The 9,677-nt window shown below is 52.6% G+C and overlaps 1 protein-coding gene across 3 annotated transcripts in view; it reads left to right on the top strand.

Annotated features, from left to right (window-relative positions):
- Window positions 1-674: 674 nt before the first annotated feature.
- Window positions 675-9,677, top strand: part of PPARD (peroxisome proliferator activated receptor delta) — an 83,060-nt gene continuing 74,057 nt past the window's right edge. For 2 of the 3 annotated variants that reach the window (XM_039235284.1, XM_039235282.1), the window contains exons 1-2: window positions 675-802; window positions 4,542-4,625. The gene's annotated coding sequence lies outside the window, so the exon portion shown is untranslated. The remainder of the gene's footprint in view (window positions 803-4,541; window positions 4,626-9,677) is intronic. The other variant, XM_039235283.1, reaches the window with a different exon arrangement.

Raw genomic sequence — 9,677 nt, 5'->3', positions numbered from 1 at the left:
GACTTCTTCCGCCATACTGCCTACCTAGCTGCTAGGTGTCTTTTCATGGTGTATCTGAAGGGACAGGTTGGAACAGTTCCTGGTCCTCAAGAACTGGGTTAAGAGGCAAGAATAGAATTTGCTACAACAGTAAGGAGGATGCTCCCCGTTTAGGCGGGCAAGCATATTATTTAAGCACGTAGGAAGATAGGTAGAAAGTCCATAACCATTAATTTCTAGTTGCAGAAGCCTCTCCAGGGAGGAAAGCCTTTTCATTAAAATGACAGGCAACAGGGACTCCTCGAGTGGAGTCCAGGGACCCATGTTCTAGTCCCCGCATGGCTTCTGACTGCAAGTCACTACCTCTCCCTGGGACCGTTTTTTCACTGGAAGGACGTGCAGGCTGCCTTAGACGACCTTTAAATTCCCTTCCAGCTTTAAATTGCCTTTTGTGATAGTTGCCAGACTTGTTTTACCGCCCTGGAGCTGCCCTCCTCCTCCTCCCTCAGCTGCCGCGCCCGCATCCCGCACCAGAGGGCGCTGCAGGCGGGCCCTGGGTAACATGCGGTGGGCGGGGCGCAGAATCAGGGGAGCGCCCAGGACGCGCGGTGATTGGCTCCTGCCGGGGCGGAAGGGGGCGTGGAGAGAAGGGGGCCGAGCGGCGCGGTGACGTCAGGATGGCGGGGGCGGGGCCGGGCCGCGCAGCGTGTGACGCCGCGGCTGCCGCGGAGCTGGGGATTAATGGGAAAAGTTTTGGCAGGCTTCGGGGGATTCTGCGGAGCCTGCGGGACGGCAGCGGCGGCGCGGGAGGCGGTCAGAACAGGTCAGTCCGGGTCGGGGGAAGCGGTAGGCAAGCGGCGGAAGGAGGCGACGGGCCCGGGCTGAAGCGGCCAGCGGGGCCGGGGCGCGAGGCCCGGCGGGGAGTGGGGTGGGGGGAGCGGCTGGGGTCCGAGGGTTGAGCCGCTACGGGTCCTCGACGGCCCGGTCCCGTCCGGTGCGCCCTGGTTTGTTGCTCTCCTGGCGCCCGCGCGCCCCCAGCTTTTTGGTCCCCCATCACGGAGCCCGAACCGCGAGCCTCCCCCACCCGACTCTATGCCCCCTCTTGGGCCTAGTGGCTCCGTCTCCTCCCACTTCTGTGTTCTGAGAACCGGGTCTAAGGTTCGGGGTCCTTTCCCATACCCTACCGTTGCCCCTGACCTCTTCCTTCATCCCTTCCCTGATGTCTCCAAATCCATTGCCCTTTCTACCCAGGGTCTCCTTGGGGATCTTCTCCGTCCCTCTCTCCTGCCTTCGCCCTCCTAGCCTTGCCTTTTCCCATCCCTGTCCACCTCCTTCCCCCATTGCCTGGCCCCCCTCAGGATTACGGCTCCCCGTCATCTTCGCGGTGTTATTAGGCTTTGGGCAGCCCCGTGCCAGCAGTCCCTGTCTACCTAAGTCCGTTTTACCCTGGCTACCCTCAGATGCCCTGTTTTTGCCTGTCTCTCAGATTTCCTTCTTATCAGCCCTGTCCCCTGCATTCCTCTTCCCTACCTCCCAGTTCCTTGCCTCTACTTTAGGGAGAAGCATTAGCTCCACCCGCCACTCTGCTTTTCCCTTGACTTGCTGTTGAGATACCCCCGGGGTGGGGTGGGGGCTTTCAGCCCCTGATGGAAGTAAGGTAAGTAGCAGGCAGGTCTGTGTGGTAGAATTTACTGGGTGTTGCATCAGGGATGTTGTCCACTTTGTAGACCATTCTTCTAATCTCAGTTTTAATACTTCCCCTTTATGGGTCTGTTGACTTCCAGGAACCCTTGGGGAGAGACCAGCCGCTGAGTTGGGTGTGTGCCAGGGTTAGCTGGAGGCCTCATCCAACTCTTTTCCCCTTCCAGGAAACAGGGCTCAGCGTCTTTCCACCCTTGATGTACCCAAGCCCAGTTACACCATGATACTGCAGATTATCTGTGTCCTCACTCCCACCCTTCTCCCTGTGCCCCATCCCTAAGAGCTAAGAGAAGTCTCCAGAAGTTGTGCCCCAGAGAGTGCCTTAACCTTTTTCCTCTGTTCTGTCTCCAAGACATTTTTTTTTTCCTGCTCTAGTTGAGTTTTGAAATAGATTGCCAGCCCGATAGCCCTGGGGGCCAGCAGGCGGCTGTCCCGTTTGTTACTGGTCACCTGCACCAGCTTCTGATTTTTACTCATGCGTCTCTGACGCACTGAGTGTGAGGGCCTCTGATGTCAGTCGCTGAGCAGATTCTCTTGAAGTTTCTTCTTCCTCCATTCTCCTTGAGAGCTTAATTTCCTGCTGACCCAAGAGGGAGGCAGACCTTAAGGTCTGTTCCCTACGCCCTGTCAGGTGGATATCTGCCTGGGAAGGTTGTGGGGCTGTATCGGTTAGAGGGTGTCAGGACTTTGAGTTACTTCCGGGCACAGAGATGTCCTCTCTGGACCTAGAGGGCCCACCGTCTTCCCCGTGTGTCTGGGTGTTTAACCTTCTTGTCTGGCAGAAAGTTCGTTTCAGATGCTTTCAATTTGAGCTCCTTTATTTGGCACTGGTCCCCCGGAGAGATCTTCAGGAAATAACGTATCCTCTGTTTCTGCCCAATCTGATCTTGGAGGACTCTGAAAGCATGACCTGCTCTCACATTCAGAAATGAAGGCCTGTTGTTTCACCTGGCTCTGGGTTGTCTGGGTCTCCTCTTTTGAGGATCGTGCTCTCTGTCTTTGAGCCAGAAATGGACCCAGAATTGGCCACCTTCAGGAGCTGCGGTGGAGAGCCAAGTGAACCAGCTTAGACCTGACTAAAGTTTTAGAGTTCTCTTGTGCACTGACCCTTTTCTGTGAAAGGAGTAGGATTGTGGACAGCTGAGCCAGTGCCTTCTCCTCCGCTGGCCCCGGAGCCCCTTCCTGAGCAGTACTTGTGTGGGTTTGGGGCAGAATGGACCAAAACGGATAGCCTTTTTCCCGTGGAAAGCATCCTTCCAGGGTTTGAATGGGTCATTCTGATGAGGCGGAGGTTGTGTATTTGGCACTAAGTTAGTCCAGTCTCTGGCTCCCAAGGACTTGACCTGGCTCTTTGAGAGGTTTGCCACACTGCTTAGCCGTTAGTGGTAATCTCCACCCAGGCAGCAGGTGAGACGGGCTTGAGAAGAAGGCAAGCCCGGTCCTTCTGCAACAGCCCGGGCACCGGCAGCTCTGGCTGGATGCATCCCTGCGGTTCGTCCTCCCTGTGGCCTTTGTGGATGGTCAGGATGATCAGTTACCAAGTTCCCATTCAGTGATTTTTTTTTTTTTTTTTTGCAGAGTTTGGGCCAGCCTTCTCTGTTTTTCAAAGGTGTAGGCAGACAGGCCCCTGACGTTCTTCTACAGAGGCTGTAGCTTGTCAGCTCCTTAGTTTAACGGACTGATCTTTTATTTGGCTCCCTTTCGTCTCGCCTCTGCACCGCTGTTTTCCTTCTTCAGTGTGTGCCTCCACCCTTTCAAGAAGAATGGCCCCTACCCGGCCGGCCTGTGGTCCTTCAGATCTCTTCCCTGAGGGCCTCGTAGAAGATAGCCGGTGTTGTACGCTGGCCTAGGAAGCAAACAGGCTTCCCCTTTGGATAGAGTGCAGCCGTGCTGGCTGTTGTGCAAGCTGTCCTGGGGGCGTGCAGATCCGCTCTCCCAGGAGGAGTTGGACCTGTGGCTTCTGAAGACTTCAGCTCTATAGCCCGCCACCGAGGCCCACCTCCCAAGGTGTCCCTGCTGCCTGCGAAACTCAATTGCAGGGCCCTCCTCCGGTGCCTGAGTAGGGCCTGGGAGTGCCAGGAGCTGCACCCCCCCCCCGCCCTGCACTGTCCACACTCTTCTTCCTACCTACCCGGCGTTCCCACGGACCTGGTCTGCCCTGCCAGGCTCTGGCCCGTATCGGGTCAGAAGTTCTGGGCATGACGGTGCCCTGCTCTGTGCCGTGTCATCCCACATTGCACGGTGGCTGCCTGTCCAGTGGCTTGAAATCCCCTGAGCATTTTTCTGTGCCTTTGGATCCAGGGGGAGGAGCCAGCGACAGCAGCTGGGGTTCACTGCGTCCGAGGAGAGTCGGGCACTTGCTTGCGCCTGGCAGGGAGGAGGTGGCCTCTCGCATCAGGTTTCAGGCATGTGGGCCTTCTTCCTTGGCAGATGGCTCGCGGCCTTTGTAACGCAGAGGCTGGTGATTGGGGTGTGACTCTAGTCCTGGTTCCATGCGCTTGGGTCAAGGACTGGAGCATGACTCAGGGCGTCTCCGTTCACGAGCTGCCACCTGTGGGGGGGTGTTGGGCTCCAGATCCTTCCTCAGGTTGCCAGCTCCTTCTGCTCCACCCCGGTAAAATCAGCAAAGCCGGTGTCTGCTTCTGTGGAAATGAGCAGACTACTTCCAGTAGGGTTGGGAAATATTTGCTGACTCAGGCTCAGCATAACAACATCTTGGGGGTGTGAGGGGGGTGGAACAGGGAAAGAGCCAACTTGCTTGGGAGCACTTTGTGAGCCCTAGTGTCAATTGTAACATTAAAGCTGCTCTTCTGAGCCCCGGTGCCTCTCAGCTGAAGACTGGGTTTCTTTCCACCCTGCAGCGTTGTGTGGTGTTTTGGGCATGCACGCGGCACTCACGCAGTGGCTTCTGTTCACCAACAGATGAGGACAGATGCACCAAAGAGGTAATCCCGTTTTCCTTGCACAGCGACCTCTGACAACAACCGACACATCCCAGATTTAGGCTCCTGGCCCCAAAGAAGAAATGATTTCACTAGGGCCGAGTTCCCACATTGCAGGTGTGTCTGTTATAACATTTGGTACTCGTTGCTTACACATAGTGGGCGTTTATTAAATAATTATTAAAGATCTGTGGCTTATGTAGTTTTGGGGGGAGCACTGAGATTTTTCACCTTTACACCCACCAAAACATAAACTCCCCAAGGGCCGGGACTTACTTTGTTGCCTGTTGCATCTTGGACTGCTTCGCCCGGAGGCGATGCTAAATAAATACTTGTTGAATGAATCAGTGTACAAATTTTTCTTCTCTGTCTGTGTGGGTGCCAGGCCACGAAGATGGTGTCTGTCATTCTCCTTCATTTACGCAACAGACATTTTTGAGTGTCTGCTATGTGCCAGGCACAGTACGAGACACTTGGGGAATGATGATAGTTAAAAAACAACAACAACCCAGATTCAGTCGCCGTCTGATGGGTCTGTAGTTGGCTGGCATACGTGAGAGCTGGGCACTGAGAAGCAGGGCTGTTTTCTTCCGTCTCTGCTGGCGTAGCAGGTCGGCACAACGCTCCGGGCTTCTAGTGGCTGCTTCCCTGTTTGTTCTCAGGATGCCCGGCAGATTTTACAAGCTCTCAGAAGGGGCTCTCCAGGGGACTCAGTGTCATTGTCCTAGCTATCTGGGAGGCCGGGCCATGGTGAGGCCCCTGCCGGGGGCCAGGGGAAACACGGGCTCCCATCTGATTTGTCGTAATCTCTGAAGTTCAGTGGTCCCAGCAGCTGTTTACGAGCTTCACTTCCCTTTCTCTGCCTTTAACACCCTGTGGGTTTTCCTGTTGCCAGACAGGGCGCCGAGCCCATATGTCTGTCAGTCTGGGGGGGTCAGGTTGGTTGTGGATGTTGCAGGAAGGCCTCAGGCGGGGGCCCCTCCTGTTGTCAACCCTGCACCAAGTCCTTTCCTCTGAAGGAAATGTGAACGAGGAAGAAGGGGGGTTTGGGAGACTTGTGAGGTTCCCCGAGAGGGGATAAGGTAGAACTTCCCCCTCAGGGGAGACAGCTGCTGAGTTCATTGCTCTGTCGTTTGTGTCAGCAGCAGCTAGTCACAGTGACAGCCATCGGACATGTCCAGCGGCCACTAGCCCAGTGTATCCCTAAGCTCTGAGCTCCCAGTCGTCCTTAGTTTCCACTGGCAAAAGGCGAGGCCGTCAGATTTTTCAGTGCTAATCTCAAAAAACTGTGGTTTGGTTGTTACCTTTGTCTTTCCCATCTGAGGTACTTTGGTGGGTCAGGTGCTGTGACAGATGTTTCAGAAACGGTCCTTGGCTGCTCCCATCCCCCAGGTGTGTTGGATCTAGCTGGGGAGAGAAGACATGTGCACAAAAAGATTTTGAGGGGCGCCTGGATGGCTCAGTCGGTTAAGCGTTCGACTCATGATCTCAGCTCAGGTCATGATCTCATGGTTTGTGGACTCAAGCCCCGCGGCTGGCTCTGTGCTGACAGTATAGAGCCTGCTTGAGATTCTGTCTCTTCTCCTCTCTGCCCCTCTCCACCCCTTCTTTCTCAAAATAAATAAATAAACTTTTTTTTTTAATTTTTTTTTATTTCTAGGAGAGAGAGAGAGACAGAGACAGAGCGAGCAGGGGAGGGTCAGAGAGAGAGGGAGTGACAGACTCCGAAATGGGCTCCAGGCTCTGAGCCGGAAGTCAGCACAGAGCCCGACGCGGGGCTTGAACCCACGAACCGCGAGATCATGACCTAAGTGAAAGTCGGACGCCTAACCGACTAAGCCACCCAGGTGCCCCAATAAATAAACTTTAAAAAGTCTGTCAAATACTTAAATCTAACTTATAATTTAAAATTTGTTACTCTTGGGGTGCTTGGGTGGCTCAATCAGTTAGGTGTCTGACTTCAGCTCAGGTCACGATCTCACAGTTTGTGAGTTCGAGTCCCGCATTGGGCTCTGTGCTGACAGCTCAGAGCCTGGAGTCTGCTCAGGATTCTGTGTCTCCTTCTCTCTCTGCTCCTTCCCCACTCACACTCTGTCTCTCTCCCTCTCAAAAATAAGTAAACATTAAAAAAAGTATATTTATAATTTGTTTTTTCGTTCAAGTAAAAAAGTTGTATCATGAAAAAAATGGCTAGTTTAGCTTACAGCTTAATCTCACAATTGTTTTTTCTTGAGATAAACATGTAACTCTTGTTTTGTTCCAAAGAATACTTAAAAGCTATGCTTAAATGTCAAAAAACATGAAAGGAAGTCAGTTTTTATTGTCTCATTTAGGACATTCTTTTTATAAAATTGTTTAATTTTAGAGAGAAAGAGGAGAGAGGGAGAACCCTAAGTAGGCTTCACACTCAGCATGGAGCCTGATGTGGGGCTTGATTCCATAACCCTGGGATTATGACCTGAGCCGAAATCAAGAGTCAGATCCTCAACCGACTGGAGCCACCCAGGAGCCCCTCATATAGGACATTCTTAGGGGAAATTGATAATTTATGATCTTTTATCATTCTGTGAGTTGACTGGCTCATCTGGGCAGTTCTTAGTTGGGATATATTGCCTCAGTCAAATGGAGGCTGGGGCAGGAGTCATTTGAAGGCTCAGCCGGGCTAGACATCCACACTGGCTCATGCACATGGCTGGCACTGGATGCCAGCTGTTGACTAGAGTGCTTGCATGTGGCCTCTGCACGTAACTTGGTCTTCACAGCATGATGGTTGGATTCTGCACAGAAACATCCCAAGACGGAGCGCACCGGGAGATCCAGGGATAAAGGGCAAGGCTTCTTGTGACCTAGCCTTAGAAGTAACACAGTGTCAATTCCTTTGTCTTTTCCTGGTCTTGGGACCAGTTCAGATGCAGAGGACTGCACAAGGGTGTGGATATCAAGAGGCCTGGTTCATTGGGAGGGAGAGCGGGCTCCTTGGAGACCAGCTACTACTTCTTTATTAGCGTCCCTTTTTTAATTTTTTTTAAAAATTTTTTAATGTTTTCTTTATTTTTGACAGAGAGAGAGACAGCATGAGCAGAGGAGTGTCAGAAAGAGAGGGAGACATAGACTCCAAAGGCAGGCTCCAGGCTCTGAGCTATCAGCAAAGAGCTTGATGTGGGGCTCGAACCCATCAACCGTGAGATCATGATCTGAGCTGAAGCCGGACGTTCAACTGACTGAGCCACCCAGGTGCCCCTTTTTTAGCATCCCTTATATGAGGTAGCCTGGTCTGTATATATGAGTAATACTTCCAGGAGAAAAGCATATCTTCTCACTTTTTTCCTGGAAACTACTATTAGGAAATTCCTCGTAGGTTGGGAGAGGTCATTGAATGCCAGGTGAAGGAATATGCACTCTTGTGTTTTTTGGGCAGTTGGTAGGCATTGGTGTTTTGGAGCAAGGAATGATTGTAATATTGCCTTAGAGGTGGATTGAATGGAGAAAGAGTGGAGGTAGAGAGGTGAGGTAGGAATCTGAGCTCCTCTGATTTTGATTTCAATCCTTCAGCCACACAGATGGCTGGAGGAACCCCTTCCCCCTACTTATTTGGGGATGTTGATGATACACGGGAGAGATCAAAAGGTTCACAAAGGGCACAAGGCATCTAGAGTCAGGTTTTATTGTCAAGGCACATTAAAAAGTTAATAAAAGGAAAAACATTAAAAAATTAATAAGAGAAAAAGAGAAAAGACAGTTAATAAAAGAACAGACGAAAGCTTCATGGAGTGCCACTAACAGTGTTTCAGATACACCTCTGTTTTGCTCTCATGGACCATTAGGGAGCGAGGAGAAAAGTGAGAAGCAGAAAGAGGGGGACAAATTAGAGATGAGTAGGGAGCGGGGAAGAAAAGGGAGTCAAAGGGGAAAACGGCAAAAAGAGTTTGGAGGAGGCTGAGATGGAGGAGCCACTCCAGACTGGAAGCGACTTGTCTGCAGAGTGGAGCGCCTGCGGGGCTCCTTCTGTGCTTCCTGGGGGACTCTGGCCTCAGGTGTCTACAGACACCACATGCTCTTGCCCAGTCTCAGTAGCTTTTCTGTTTGAGAAGAGACCATGGGAAGAGCTGGAGTGGATTTGGTGTTGGACGGACCTGGGGGCCATTCAGCTCTGGTACCCTAGGTGACTTGGCGACTGAAAAGACCCTCAGGCTGTGCTGAGGCTCCAAGCCCCGTTTCTGCCGAACTGTGTTCTGAGGTGGTGAGCTCCGGAAGAAATGCCTGTCTGAAGCACTGCCTTCCCTGAGTGGCAGGCTGTGGCGCCGGGGGCCCAGCCTCAGCATGGAGAGTCCGCAGGTGCTGAGTTGATGTTCTGGGCCGTGCATTGTGACCCCTCCCTCCCCTCCAGTCCAGTCTTCAGAGCCTAACTTGCAGCCTTGCCGTCAGCTCAGCAGCTCTCCAGGGACCGTTACCAAATTCCCCACGGCCAGTAGTGACACACCTTTGCAAGAGCTCTCTCAGGAGAGGATGCTGGAGGGAGAGGCTCCCCGGTGCTCTTGCTTTTCAGTTCGTCTCTGTACTGTTAGACGAACAGGTACCTAAAAGCAGATTTTCACTGCCTTCGCTTGTAATCGGCTGTAACACCATGATCCTGTGTTACCACTGCTTTTGGCACTTCCCCATCCGAGATTTGTAACCTCAGAGGCACACGTTTTTGGCTCCTACACCAATGGCAGTGCAGGCCGACTTTGCTTTCCCGATAGGCAGCATCAGCCAAGCAGGCCACCCTGCAAACTCAACACTCTCCTCAAAAGTAGGCCATCCCTCAGTTTGCCAGAGCCCAGAGCTTTCCCTGTCATCCTCTTTTCCGAACAAGTAAATGTGGTGTCCTTTCCTCAGTTTCCCTTAATTGCTTCAAACATTGGCTTGGTCATGCCTCTGGTTCTGTCTCCTTTAGCACCAGGTTTCTCAGCTCCAGACATTTTGGGCTGGGTAATTCTTTTATTGATTGGTTGGTTGAGAGAGAGAGAGAGAGAGCGTGAGCGTGCGTGCAAGCAGGAGAGAGGCAGAGAGAGA

The sequence above is a fragment of the Hyaena hyaena genome, unplaced genomic scaffold (assembly GCF_003009895.1).
Source record: "Hyaena hyaena isolate Hyena2069 unplaced genomic scaffold, ASM300989v1 scaffold_96, whole genome shotgun sequence".
Classification (NCBI taxonomy): Eukaryota; Metazoa; Chordata; class Mammalia; order Carnivora; family Hyaenidae; genus Hyaena; species Hyaena hyaena.
Note: the sequence above shows the minus strand (reverse complement) of the source record. Positions and strands in the feature narration are given on the sequence as shown.